Source organism: Lissotriton helveticus, chromosome 5_1 (assembly GCF_964261635.1).
Source record: "Lissotriton helveticus chromosome 5_1, aLisHel1.1, whole genome shotgun sequence".
In the NCBI taxonomy this organism is placed as follows: Eukaryota; Metazoa; Chordata; class Amphibia; order Caudata; family Salamandridae; genus Lissotriton; species Lissotriton helveticus.
This window is the reverse complement of record NC_136065.1, coordinates 1,649,855,635-1,649,869,813: the sequence shown is the minus strand read 5'-3', so window position 1 is coordinate 1,649,869,813 and position 14,179 is coordinate 1,649,855,635. Positions and strand designations below refer to the sequence as shown.

General features: G+C 45.0%; 7 non-coding genes across 7 annotated transcripts; 1 reads left to right on the top strand and 6 right to left on the bottom strand.

Moving 5' to 3' along the window:
• Positions 1–964: 964 nt before the first annotated feature.
• On the bottom strand, positions 965–1,036 carry TRNAT-UGU (transfer RNA threonine (anticodon UGU)). The gene has a single exon. It is a non-coding gene; the product is annotated as a tRNA-Thr (tRNA).
• Positions 1,037–1,625: 589 nt separating this feature from the next.
• Positions 1,626–1,707, bottom strand: TRNAS-GCU (transfer RNA serine (anticodon GCU)). Its single transcript has one exon. It is a non-coding gene; the product is annotated as a tRNA-Ser (tRNA).
• Positions 1,708–9,722: 8,015 nt separating this feature from the next.
• On the top strand, positions 9,723–9,817 carry TRNAI-UAU (transfer RNA isoleucine (anticodon UAU)). The gene is made up of 2 exons: positions 9,723–9,760; positions 9,782–9,817. It is a non-coding gene; the product is annotated as a tRNA-Ile (tRNA).
• Positions 9,818–10,971: 1,154 nt separating this feature from the next.
• On the bottom strand, positions 10,972–11,043 carry TRNAT-UGU (transfer RNA threonine (anticodon UGU)). The gene has a single exon. It is a non-coding gene; the product is annotated as a tRNA-Thr (tRNA).
• Positions 11,044–11,632: 589 nt separating this feature from the next.
• On the bottom strand, positions 11,633–11,714 carry TRNAS-GCU (transfer RNA serine (anticodon GCU)). The gene has a single exon. It is a non-coding gene; the product is annotated as a tRNA-Ser (tRNA).
• A 1,542-nt stretch (positions 11,715–13,256) lies between these two features.
• TRNAT-UGU (transfer RNA threonine (anticodon UGU)) lies at positions 13,257–13,328 on the bottom strand. The gene has a single exon. It is a non-coding gene; the product is annotated as a tRNA-Thr (tRNA).
• A 589-nt stretch (positions 13,329–13,917) lies between these two features.
• On the bottom strand, positions 13,918–13,999 carry TRNAS-GCU (transfer RNA serine (anticodon GCU)). Its single transcript has one exon. It is a non-coding gene; the product is annotated as a tRNA-Ser (tRNA).
• Between the last annotated feature and the right edge of the window lie 180 nt (positions 14,000–14,179).

Genomic DNA, 14,179 nt, shown 5'->3' with positions numbered 1-14,179 from the left:
AAACACCAAATCAGTGCATTTAAAAATACATTTGTAGAATAATAAATATGATGAAAACATTGTTGTCACGGGATAACCATATACTGAGGAGCTGCAAACAGTGCTGTATCAGCTACTTACAATACAATTTAAGTGAAAGACATATCAAAAGAAGAGCGTCATCATATTAATGTTTCTTGTCAACATAAGAGTTGCACCATAGCAGCTTATGGTGCTTTCTGCTCAGATTGTGCCTCCAATCCCACATTGATTTTTTAATTCTTTGCAGTTTAAAAAAACACAATTCATGCTCAAAGTTAACTTTTTAAAACCATTCAACCTATTACATTTATTTCTCTAACTTGTGAATGTGGTCCATGTTCTCTTTTCCTCATCCCCATCACGATACTCCTTTTCCCGAAATCAGGTTCACTTCTTTATCCAGCCGACCCTTCCAAGGTCACCAAATCTATGAAGCGATTCTGCTTTTTCTCACATTCTCTCTATGTACAAGATACCTTGTATCATTTGAATGGACAGCAGGAGAGTCGGATATTTATGGTTAGTGGGGATGGGGTTTTGAAGATTAACCTCATTTGACTAGGAGCCGGGGCATCTGGGAGGAAAAGTATTTTAAGGGGGATGAAGTTCACATCTCCTTGGTGAAATTTCTAGATCCTTATTTCATCCTTTCTGTGGATGCAGACTCAGTCGGAACAGAGGTCATAGTCCTCGCTCTGACTTTCAAAGGAACTTCAAATATGCATGGCTTATTTGGCTTTGCCCGGCAGGGCTTGCCCGGCGGGGTGAGAATGGCGTTTGTCAGGCGTTCGTCAGGCGTGAGGCAATAGTTTATGGTTTTCATGAAGTCTTCTTGATACGATAAAAGCAGGAAAGGGAAGCTTGTCAATAAGCAAACTTAAGACAATGTGTGACTCCTAGAAAGAATGACTTGGAAACAACATACAGAAACTCACACATAAAAAGGCCCTGATGAGGCTTGAACTCATGACCCCTGGTTTACAAGACCAGTGCTCTGCCACTGAGCTACAAGGCCAGCCTGCCTGCAGTATGTAAATCGCTTCATGTATTCTTACTGCGGTATGAAGATATCTATGATTTTGAGACTCTGTATGGAAATGCAGTTGCATTTGAATGTCTACATGCGTGCACAAATTGAAGAGCATGCTTAAGACACTTTTCTTGGAAGTAGGAAAAACTCCATTTTGATTTGAGAACATAAGAGTATTCACATTTATGACCATACTGATAGCTCTAGTTAGTATGTCCGCAATCAGTGACAGATAGAGAACTCACTTATTAGAAGTGATCTGTCTCTGTGGGGCAGACATATGTCAACAGTCATACACTTGAGATGGCTGAAACTTTAGGAGTAAGAGCTGCTTTCTTATCAGTCTATCTATCCAAACTGGTTAGAAGGCCAGGAGTGAGGGAAAGGCAATCCTCTGGACACTTCATGAAAGATCTAATTTCACTTAAGCACAAAACACTTCCCTTAATTTGACATAATTGCCAAAATGGAATAGTCAGTTGGGCCCTTCTAGTGGATTATGGCTGTGTCTTGAAAGAGAGTGTAATTGTACTACGAGACATGCCCACCTTCAAAAGAGTGTCTGATGGCGTTCCGACGAAGGTGGGATTCGAACCCACGCGTGCAGAGCATAATGGATTAGCAGTCCATCGCCTTAACCACTCGGCCACCTCGTCTGCCTTAGGTGACTATGTTTCATTTTTTAGGAAATTCTTACTATGTGCTAATTACAAATAATCATAAGTTTCTCCTAGACTGTGTCAGAACTGGCAAATGTATGTGGAGTTCAATAGACATGTAGAAAAGTCAGCCCATATCGCACCCGATGCCCAGGCTGCTGGTGCAGGGCGACTCTTTGTTTTCATCTTGAATAATTACCAAACAAAGAGACGGGCACTGGAAGCAGGAAGACAAAGAAAAAGGTTTATTTCTCATGAGGAGAGCCTGTCATTTGGGACACTCGCATAGTGTCTTCGGGAGGTGCTCTAACAAGTTTCTCTGAGGCTTCGTCTTTTATACACAGGTTGGTGGCACACAGGCATCCTTTATTACAATCAACACATTGTATAGTATGGAGGTAGTCCAACACGTGGCTATAGTAGGGCCCTTATCCTCCATGCAATAGGAGGGGGCTGTCATGCGGCTGAGTGTTCTGCTGATTCCATTGGAATGTGTGTGCCTGATCGAATCTCAGGGGGTGGGGCGGTCATGATCAATAGTGGCTTCTTTCAAGAGAGACGAGTGCATACAGTGGTGGGCAATAAACTGTATCCTCGGGCTAAGGGATGACCAGCGGTCTGTGCAGACATTCAGGCTCAGAGGAAGAGGTCATCAAAGGAGGGGTATTCATGGAGGGACAGGAGGTGTTGGTCAGGCGCGGGGTGCGATTCCCTGGGACAGAGTCATGGGAGGGGAGGGCTCATGACCTGTGCATGGGAGAGCGGGGGCAGTCAGGGCGCATGGGGGAATGCTTGCAGGGTCAGGGAAGTGCGCTGATGAGCGATCGTAAACAGGGAGACCATGGTACCTAAAATGGCTGTCGTGTACGTGTGTGCATGGGTCTATGCTAGCGGGATAATACAGTCAGTATTTTAGAAATATCTGTTCTGCTTACAACAAGGGGTACTGTGCATCACAAATGAACGCCGCTTATGTACATACACATTGCTATTTTTAACAGTCGCCGCTTTTTACATAAGCACGTTCAATTTCTACATAGTCGATGTGCTAGGCAGAATACAATACATGTTAATTTATATTTGTTGAGTTCTAAATACAAGCCTAAAGATCGGCATAATATTTAGTCAGGGTTTAAAAAGATGTTTCCGAAACATTATAGAATCAAGTTCAGACTTTTTCTCCTATGGCATCAATATACAGTAAAAAGTGCTATATGTGACCTTTGGACTTGAGTGACCAATGAAACATTTTTGTAAGCAATAAAAATTGAGGGAGAAATGCAATTCGATGTAAACAACTAGTCAAGGGGTGGGTAGAAAGTTCTGGAAGGGGGGGGTCTTAGCGAAAATGTCTTTTTCAACGACGAGCCACCACTGGTAGACTCTGTTAGTCCGTTTTTCTTTTCGTTGGCGCTTTTGAGCACCGGCGGTGGAGCTATAAGTCCAGCTCGGAATCATCCTTACGCGTTGCAGGGTGCGATCAGTCCTCTGCTGTTAGATCACAGTCCTGTTTCCTAACTCATTTTCTTAGGGGTGCCTTATGCTGGGCACCTGCGTGTCTTTCTCTTTCCGTGGCAGAATCCCAGTCCATAGTCAAAGTTTATATGACAAAGGGTGAGTCTGTTGGATAATCGAGGGAGGAGAGGGCGGAGTGGGGCCAGATCTTCGAACACACCAAGGGACCAAGGGAGCAAAGGACAATGAGCAGGCAGGCCCATCAGTCGAACTCAAAAAGGGACGGGGACTTCAGGCACGAGTGGGTCAGCAAGTCGAGGGCTTCAAGGCAGCCCCTTATTTCTTCATCAGCTGAACTTGAAAGTTGTGCCTCGTCCCGCGTCTCGTTGCTCTGCGGCTCCACCTTTGGTCGTCACACGTGCTCCATGATCTGTGGCCAGGCTGGGCGCTACGTCCAGCTCCTCTCCTCCGGTGATTTATATCTTTGAATGGGTAGAAAACAAGTTTTAGAAAAACTGGTCGAGAGAATAGATATACATCTCAATCCATCCCCATGCCTGAGTAGGTGGGGGATAGGTTCATCGGTCACAGTCAAAGGTCGTCACTTATGGAGTCTGGAGAAGGGTATTGCATATTGAATTCATAGACTTGTTTGGCGTTCATTCGCGACATATGATAAGAGAAATTGGATTTTTGTACACAATGTATTACGTTACATTAAACATCGAGTCCTTATGTAGAGACTCGTTCTTCCCTTTAACCCAAGTATCGACGATACTGCATCTCCCTTCGGGGTCGGCTAATTCTCGCAAGCAGGGGCGTTATCATCATGAAGAAGGGGGGAGGGGCAGATGTAAAACATGGCTTTCCTGGGGAGCGACCGTTAATCAAGGTCATCAATTACGTTTCGTGGGTAGCTTGACATGAGGCGAGGGTTGATCGGGGGCGCGTGGGTGCTTTGGACAGGGAGCCGGGGTCGATCGGGGGAAGTGGGATACTCTGGACATCCGCACTTAGGTGCAAGGGGGTGGGGCAATCGGGGCATTTGGGGATCGCATTTCTAACGAACTGAGAAACAGAAGACCATTGACGTTATAGTTCCCTTATAAAGGCCAGATTAGGGGACATCCGTCGTCTTACCCGTCCTTTCCTTCATTACCAACTCGGGTTCAATTGTTTGCAGAAGGGAGAGGTAGTAATAAGGCAAGTCTCAATCGTTTTGGTTTTGGTCAATTTTGCTGAACACCTTTGCGTTCGAGGAAACCCAATAATGTTTTGTGCCGGAGGGGCACGACGTCTTTATACTTGAAAAGAGGAAACGGGGTTTTTGGAAAGAGAAAGAGAGAGAGAGAGAGAGAGAGAGCGAGAGAGAAAGAGAGACCGCACCCTAAACGGTCCATTTGGTACACGTATGACATAGGAAGAGAAAGAGAGAGGGAGAGAGAGAGAGAGAGACGTGTACAATAATGGACCGTTCAGTGCGCGCGCAACACAGAACAACAGGGGTTAAGTAACACGGAAACACAGGCAGAGGGATGACGTAGATTCATGCATCACGTACACACAAACTCAGACGGGGGAGACAGTACATGTATTACATACAAAGATCCAAGACAAAACATGAAACAGTTATTGGCCATAATTATCCTTTTCTGTATGCTGAGCATCTTTATCGTCCTAAGCTCTTTTTACCTTTTTCTTATCTTTTATTCGTTGGCTGCCTCTTGCTGGTGGCTTTGATTGTACACACTTACGCCTTTGGCAACTGGTCATGAACTAACCTGGTCGGGCTAATGCTCACGGAGGTTTATTCGAGTCATTTTTAGCAAGTGCGTTTCCAGGCTGAGACAACAGTTGGTGTCAATTGGCGAGCGATGGGGCAGCTTGAAGTTACGTGTCTAGGAGGATGCGGAAAAGGAGGTAGTGGGTTTTCAAAATATCGGCAATATCCCTAGTCCTCTCGGCGTGGGATACTTGTGTAACCCCTACCTCGAAATACCCTAAACTTTTCCCTACTTAGTTAAACGTAAGAATGCTTAACCATGTGTGTGTACATTATTCTTTTTGTTTTATTCGGGGTTTGTCGCGGTTAGGTACTATAATCAGACCCCTTTTCCCGTCTCTTCGTCTGTTGGATCCCCATTTTCGTCGGCATTCCGAGGTGACCTGCAGAGAGAGGGAAAAGGAGGGAAGGGAGGGCAGGCTACATTGATACGCACTCGCGCGCATAAACCCAGAAAGGTTTTTACTTACTGCGTACTCGGCCTATTTCCACAGGATGCAGTCACTGCCAACTGGGGCGTTTAAGCCCAGGTGGACCGTTAGCGTGACTTTTCTTATGCAGGTAGCATATAAAGTATAGGCTAAATACCAGAATCTTTAGCTGTTGCTTTTGGCTGTATAAAAAGGAAAAATACACAACTAAAAATTGGACCCTTCATATTTGCAATATTTCTACGTACTATACTTTTTCAACCCTTTATCTAATCGAGATTAGTCATTCCACCTACATTTCAGTTATATCGAAAAATAGGGATTATTCATTCAAGACTTTATCAATTTACACGGACAACTATAGTTGCTTTCTCAAAAAATCTTTAATAAGAATGTCGGTGCATAAATACGGGCCTACAACCTCGTGGACCGGCCACGGAGCAGGCTGGAGCTGCAGATGTGGGGATACTTTTATTAGTGAAAACTTAATGGAGTCAGTGGTCGTTAATTTCATAAAAAGTGCGAAAAGCGCAATAAAATTATGTCGAGACTTCAGTGTGAGGAGTGTCATAAGTGTTGGGCTTCCAACTTTCAATAATCACGATGTGCAAAACTCAAACAACAATTCATTGTCCGAATGTTCAATCGGTGCCCATTTTATGCCAATTCATTGTCCTTCATCGTCCGAACACCTAACCAGTACTCATCTCATATCAATTCATTGTTCGAGCTGACAGTACACATCCTATATCAATCCATTGTTCGAACTCACAATCAGTACACATCCTATATCAATCTAAATGTTTAAAAACTTCATACATATCCTATGACACCAAGGCTGAGCAATCGGAGTACAATAAAGAGTTGAGGGTTTCATTTGCTTCGGCGCCATTTTGGGTGCAGTCAGGCAGAACCAAGCATAGTCTAAATGTCTACTAACTCGTGGTTGGGCCCAGAGCTTCCTTTGGTAGTCCAAAAGTTCCGTTAAAGGGCAAAAGAAAGGACCGGTGGTTTGAACCATCAGTCAAAAAGGGGAGGGGGTGCAACAATGTTCCTACCGGGTCATACTGTGCTTTCACCGGAACTGATCCGAACTGTGGTCGGCAAGATTCTAATCATTCAAACTGAGGCTGGCGCCAGCATGGGAGCGCCGACGTCCTGCGGCTACATTTCCATCGTTCCGTGGGCAATCATGGCAGTCACTCCCCATCGGGGGTATTTGCGGGAGTCGGGGACTCCCGCGGCTCCTCTAGAATCTTCAAGGTTGTGGAGAACTATGACGGTGGAGTCAACAAGTGACCGGGCCATTCCTTCATGCTGGGCCCGCTCTTGCCAGGTCGATCGCCATTTTGAGAGTTCGGCAGCTACCGGCGATCGCGGGGTCAAATGAGCGGACGGGCTCCCACCTGCCGGGTGAGGCGTTGCAGCATCGCCACAGTGGAAGAACCCTCTTACGGGCGCCTGGAGCGCTGAGGGTGCAGCTGGGAAGCCTCCACCTGGGGAGGCGGGAGAGGCCTGTTCGCACCGTCTCTCCCTCCCAGTGCACCCCACGGCGTCTCGCTTGACATTTGTTATGGCCGGACCAGGCGATGAGGACGAGGGGGGGGGTCGGAGGCATGTGCAAGACATCCCCCCCCAGAGTTGTCGCAGCAATTATAGAGGAAAGAAGTGGTGTCTGGCGTGTTGTCGCTGCCATTACGAAGGAGAAAAGAAAAAATGTCTCGTCCGTCTCTGGGCCGGGCTTCCGGTGGATGTCGGCCGGACGCCCCTTGCTCTGGCCCCATGAACGGGTTCCTTGGCTTATCGGCTGTAGCCGGATCCCGTCGGCCCCAGCCCCCGGCCGTTGGTGGCCGGACCGGGAGAGTGTGGCAGGACTACGTGCAACTCTCAAGTGCCACCGCGGCCGGACTGGGAGAGAGAGGGGAGGGTCGAGGACATAGACATTCCCCCCTGCGACTCTCCAGCGTTGTCAAGGCAATCCCCTGGCCGGGTCCCGATGGCCTCGGCCTCTCCTCCGGCTACACCCTAAGTTTACGATCTCCTGGCCGACTGTTGGCAGCAGGACCCGCCTTATATGGGTTGCTTCCGGCTGGGCGTGGCCGCGACCCTGCTCCACTTTGGAAGTTTCCAGAGTGGGGGCGGATGTTCTGCAGACTTGCATTTTCTACAGTTTGCCGTTCTTATTTCTAACGTTTCTTGTTTCTAGGGCATTAATAGGTTTTATTATTACGTATTGTTATCGTTTCTTGTTCGTTATTTTAAATAAAAGTTCATGTTCATCAGTGGCCTACTGATTTCGTTTTCCTATTCCTTTCTTTCCAGGTTGTTTCATGCTAAAGCTTTCTGTTAACAGGTTACAGTGATCACTTCGTTATTATTGTATATGTCCTTTTCACTAGGGGTGTTCTCTGGTCGGGCCAGATGATCTTCCTCTAGTAAATGGTCCGGGTGAAACTGGCGTATCAATCAGTGGGGAGTAGATAGGCATGACAGATTACCACGGGGGACAAAGGTCCGCATTACCTACCCTTCACTACTTGCAAAGACTAGAGTATGGCGACTTCTGTGCTTGTATGCAAATAGGGAATACCTCCAAAAAGAACCAATTCCAAACAGTCAACGTTTGGATAAACAATCAATCAATGAGGAATGGAATAGGTACGACGTGTTAAAGGTTTGCGTTACCTACCCTTCACTATCGGCAAAGGGAGAGAGAATATTCCTATTCTTCCCCGTTTGCAGGCAGAGAAGATCCTTTAAGAGAACCAACTTCGAACAATTCAATGCTCGATTCAATCAATCAATCAATGGGGAGAAAAAGATAGGCACGACGTGTTAAAGTTTTGCGTTGCCTACCCTTCACTATCTGCAAAGACTAAACAGAGTATGGCGATTCTGTGCTTGTTTGCAAATAGAGAATCTCCCAGAAGCAATCAATAGGTAATACTAGTATTTTCAAACAATCAATCAATTTCGCAATTTGTCGTGTGTCACGACCTTACCCGGACCGGACCATGTGGGCAGTTCTTCGCCTTCCTTTTTCCAGCGCCCGATCGTTCTCTTTTCTCCATGTTTTTACCGCAGCATTCCTGTGGGATTCCAGTCAGGACAATAAGTCACTTTGAGAGAGGTCCGTTCGGAATCGGTGAAGTTCATTCAATCGGCAGCCGGACGAGGGCCCTCTCAAGGCAGGTATACTCCAATCATTTAGATGTTCACCCCATTGTCTGGACCTCTCTTACCGGACCCTATGTCGCTGATGGACCCCGCGTTGGGACGCCAATTGTAGAAAAGTCAGCCCATATCGCACCCGATGCCCAGGCTGCTGGTGCAGGGCGACTCTTCGTTTTCATCTTGAATAATTACCAAACAAAGAGACGGGCACTGGAAGCAGGAAGACAAAGAAAAAGGTTTATTTCTCATGAGGAGAGCCTGTCATTTGGGACACTCGCATAGTGTCTTCGGGAGGTGCTCTAACAAGTTTCTCTGAGGCTTCGTCTTTTATACACAGGTTGGTGGCACACAGGCATCCTTTATTACAATCAACACATTGTATAGTATGGAGGTAGTCCAAAACGTGGCTATAGTAGGGCCCTTATCCTCCATGCAATAGGAGGGGGCTGTCATGCGGCTGAGTGTTCTGCTGATTCCATTGGAATGTGTGTGCCTGATCGAATCTCAGGGGGTGGGGCGGTCATGATCAATAGTGGCTTCTTTCAAGAGAGACGAGTGCATACAGTGGTGGGCAATAAACTGTATCCTCGGGCTAAGGGATGACCAGCGGTCTGTGCAGACATTCAGGCTCAGAGGAAGAGGTCATCAAAGGAGGGGTATTCATGGAGGGACAGGAGGTGTTGGTCAGGCGCGGGGTGCGATTCCCTGGGACAGAGTCATGGGAGGGGAGGGCTCATGACCTGTGCATGGGAGAGCGGGGGCAGTCAGGGCGCATGGGGGAATGCTTGCAGGGTCAGGGAAGTGCGCTGATGAGCGATCGTAAACAGGGAGACCATGGTACCTAAAATGGCTGTCGTGTACGTGTGTGCATGGGTCTATGCTAGCGGGATAATACAGTCAGTATTTTAGAAATATCTGTTCTGCTTACAACAAGGGGTACTGTGCACCACAAATGAACGCCGCTTATGTACATACACATTGCTATTTTTAACAGACAGAGCACATGATATAGCAGAATTATCAAATCTGTTCCATTAGGACTGTAGTTTTTAATAGTCATGATAACATGCTAGCATGGGAGTCGATCTTGCACAGTGAATAAGGGAGCAGTGCCAGTATCTACTTGATCAGCTCTAGATGGCTCAGCTGGGGAGATATGAGAACAGTGAGCTCCAGTGGCGCAATCGGTTAGCGTGCGGTACTTATACAGCAGTACTTGCATTGAGGCATGCCGAGGTTGTAAGTTCGAGCCTCACCTGGAGCAGCTTACTGGTTTTTCATAAACCATTTCACTAAAAGTAAAGAATAAACTCAGGGTAAAGACGGCCCTTGCTAGAGTCTCTTTACTTCTTTTCAGGATCTGCGTGTCCGACTCTTCCAGGTGCAAATATCACAATCCTATTCGATGCTCCTTATAAACATTCCATGATGTGCCGTCTTGCATAGCATGCAAACACCACATCAGTGCATTTAAAAATACATTTGTAGAATAATATATATGATGAAAACATTGTTGTCACGGGATAACCATATACTGAGGAGCTGCAAACAGTGCTGTATCAGCTACTTACAATACAATTTAACTGAAACACATATCAAAAGAAGAGCGTCATCATATTAATGTTTCTAGTCAACATAAGAGTTGCACCATAGCAGCTTATAGTGCTTTCTGCTCAGATTGTGCCTCCAATCCCACATTGATTTTTTAATTCTTTGCAGTTTAAAAAACACAATTCATGCTCAAAGTTAACTTTTTAAAACCATTAAACCTATTACATTTATTTCTCTAACTTGTGAATGTGGTCCATGTTCTCTTTTCCTCATCCCCATCAAGATACTCTTTTTCCCAGAATCAGGTTCACTTCTTTATCCAGCCGACCCTTCCAAGGTCACCAAATCTATGAAGCGATTCTGCTTTTTCTCACATTCTCTCTATGTACAAGATACCTTGTATCATTTGAATGGACAGCAGGAGAGTCGGATATTTATGGTTAGTGGGGGTGGGGTTTTGAAGATTAACCTCATTTGACTAAGAGCCGGGGCATCTGGGAGGAAAAGTATTTTAAGGGGGATGAAGTTCACATCTCCTTGGTGAAATTTCTAGATCCTTATTTCATCCTTTCTGTGGATGCAGACTCAGTCGGAACAGAGGTCATAGTCCTGCTCTGACTTTCAAAGGAACTTCAAATATGCTTGGCTTATTTGGCTTTGCCCGGCGGGGTGAGAATGGCGTTTGTCAGGCGTTCGTCAGGCGATCGGAAGGGGTGAGGCAATAGTTTATGGTTCAATGGTTTTCATGAAGTTTTCTTGATACGATGAAAGCAGGAAAGGGAAGCTTGTCAATAAGCAAACTTAAGACAATGTGTGACTCCTAGAAAGAATGACTTGGAAACAACATACAGAAACTCACATATAAAAAGGCCCTGATGAGGCTTGAACTCATGACCCCTGGTTTACAAGACAAGTGCTCTGCCACTGAGCTACAAGGCCAGCCTGCCTGCAGTATGTAAATCGCTTCATGTATTCTTACTGCGGTATGAAGATATCTATGATTTTGAGACTCTGTATGGAAATGCAGTTGCATTTGAATATCTACATGCGTGCACAAATTGAAGAGCATGCTTAAGACACTTTTCTTGGAAGTAGGAAAAACTCCATTTTGATTTGAGAACATAGGAGTATTCACATTTATGACCATACTGATAGCTCTAGTTAGTATGTCCGCAATCAGTGACAGATAGAGAACTCACTTATTAGAAGTGATCTGTCTCTGTGGGGCAGACATATGTCAACAGTCATACACTTGAGATGGCTGAAACGTTAGGAGTAAGAGCTGCTTTCTTATCAGTCTATCTATCCAAACTGGTTAGAAGGCCAGGAGTGAGGGAAAGGCAATCCTCTGGACACTTCATGAAAGATCTAATTTCAATTAAGCACAAAACACTTCCCTTAATTTGACATAATTGCCAAAATGGAATAGTCAGTTGGGCCCTTCTAGTGGATTATGGCTGTGTCTTGAAAGAGAGTGTAATTGTACTACGAGACATGCCCACCTTCAAAAGAGTGCCTGATGGCGTTCCGACGAAAGTGGGATTCAAACCCACACGTGCAGAGCACAATGGATTAGCAGTCCATCGCCTTAACCACTCGGCCACCTCGTCTGCCTTAGGTTACTATGTTTCATTTTTTAGGAAATTCTTACTATGTGCTAATTACAAATAATCATAAGTTTCTCCTAGACTGTGTCAGAACTGGCAAATGTATGTGGTGTTCAATAGACAGAGCACATGATATAGCAGAATTATCAGATATGTTCCATTAGGACTGTAGTTTTTAATAGTCATGATAACATGCTAGCATGTGAGTCGATCTTGCACAGTGAATAAGGGAGCAGTGCCAGTATCTACTTGGTCAGCTCTAGATGGCTCAACTGGGGAGATATGAGAACAGTGAGCTCCAGTGGCGCAATCGGTTAGCTCGCGGTACTTATACAGCAGTACTTGCATTGAGGCATCCCGAGGTTCTGAGTTCGAGCCTCACCTGGAGCAGCTTACTGGTTTTTCATAAACCATTTCACTAAAAGTAAAGATTAAACTCAGGCTAAAGACGGCCCTTGCTAGAGAGTCTTTACTTCTTTTCAGGATCTGCGTGTCCGACTCTTCCAGGTGCAAATATCACAATACTATTCGATGCTCCTTATAAACATTCCATGATGTGCCGTCTTGCATAGCATGCAAACACCACATCAGTGCATTTAAAAATACATTTGTAGAATAATAAATATGATGAAAACGTTGTTGTCACGGGATAACCATATACTGAGGAGCTGCAAACAGTGCTGTATCAGCTACTTACAATACAATTTAACTGAAAGACATATCAAAAGAAGAGCGTCATCATATTAATGTTTCTAGTCAACATAAGAGTTGGACTATAGCAGCTTATGGTGCTTTCTGCTCAGATTGTGCCTCCAATCCCACATTGATTTTTTAATTCTTTGCAGTTTAAAAAACACAATTCATGCTCAAAGTTAACTTTTTAAAACCATTCAACCTATTACATTTATTTCTCTAACTTGTGAATGTGGTCCATGACCTCTTTTCCTCATCCCCATCACGATACTCCTTTTCCCGAAATCAGGTTCTCTTCTTTATCCAGCCGACCCTTCCAAGGTCACCAAATCTATAAAGCGATTCTGCTTTTTCTCACATTCTCTCTATGTACAAGATACCTTGTATCATTTGAATGGACAGCAGGAGAGTCGGATATTTATGGTTAGTGGGGGTGGGGTTTTGAAGATTATCCTCATTTGACTAAGAGCCGGGGCATCTGGGAGGAAAAGTATTTTAAGGGGGATGAAGTTCACATCTCCTTGGTGAAATTTCTAGATCCTTATTTCATCCTTTCTGTGGATGCAGACTCAGTCGGAACAGAGGTCATAGTCCTCGCTCTGACTTTCAAAGGAACTTCAAATATGCATGGCTTATTTGGCTTTGCCCGGCGGGGTGAGAATGGCGTTTGTCAGGCGTTCCTCAGGCGATCGGAAGGGGTGAGGCAATAGTTTATGGTTCAATGGTTTTCATGAAGTCTTCTTGATACGATGAAAGCAGGAAAGGGAAGCTTGTCAATAAGCAAACTTAAGACAATGTGTGACTCCTAGAAAGAATGACTTGGAAACAACATACAGAAACTCACATATAAAAAGGCCCTGATGAGGCTTGAACTCATGACCCCTGGTTTACAAGACCAGTGCTCTGCCACTGAGCTACAAGGCCAGCCTGCCTGGAGTATGTAAATCGCTTCATGTATTCTTACTGCGGTATGAAGATATCTATGATTTTGAGACTCTGTATGGAAATGCAGTTGCATTTGAATGTCTACATGCGTGAACTAATTGAAGAGCATTCTTAAGACACTTTTCTTGGAAGTAGGAAAAACTCCATTTTGATTTGAGAACATAAGAGTATTCACATTTATGACCATACTGATAGCTCTAGTTAGTATGTCCGCAATCAGTGACAGATAGAGAACTCACTTATTAGAAGTGATCTGTCTCTGTGGGGCAGACATATGTCAACAGTCATACACTTGAGATGGCTGAAACTTTAGGAGTAAGAGCTGCTTTCTTATCAGTCTATCTATCCAAACTGGTTAGAAAGCCAGGAGTGAGGGAAAGGCAATCCTCTGGACACTTCATGAAAGATCTAATTTCAATTAAGCACAAAACACTTCCCTTAATTTGACATAATTGCCAAAATGGAATAGTCAGTTGGGCCCTTCTAGTGGATTATGGCTGTGTCTTGAAAGAGAGTGTAATTGTACTACGAGACATGCCCACCTTCAAAAGAGTGTCTGATGGCGTTCCGAGGAAGGTGGGATTCAAACCAACGCGTGCAGAGCACAATGGATTAGCAGTCCATCGCCTTAACCACTCGGCCACCTCGTCTGCCTTAGGTGACTATGTTTCATTTTTTAGGAAATTCTTACTATGTGCTAATTACAAATAATCATACATGTTAGACCTGGCATCATTGGCATGAGTCTCTCCTCCATTTTTTCTGTTTGCCTCCTCTGTTTACGATGTTTTGCTGGTATATTGCTTTGGGCACTGTGCCACTGCTGATCA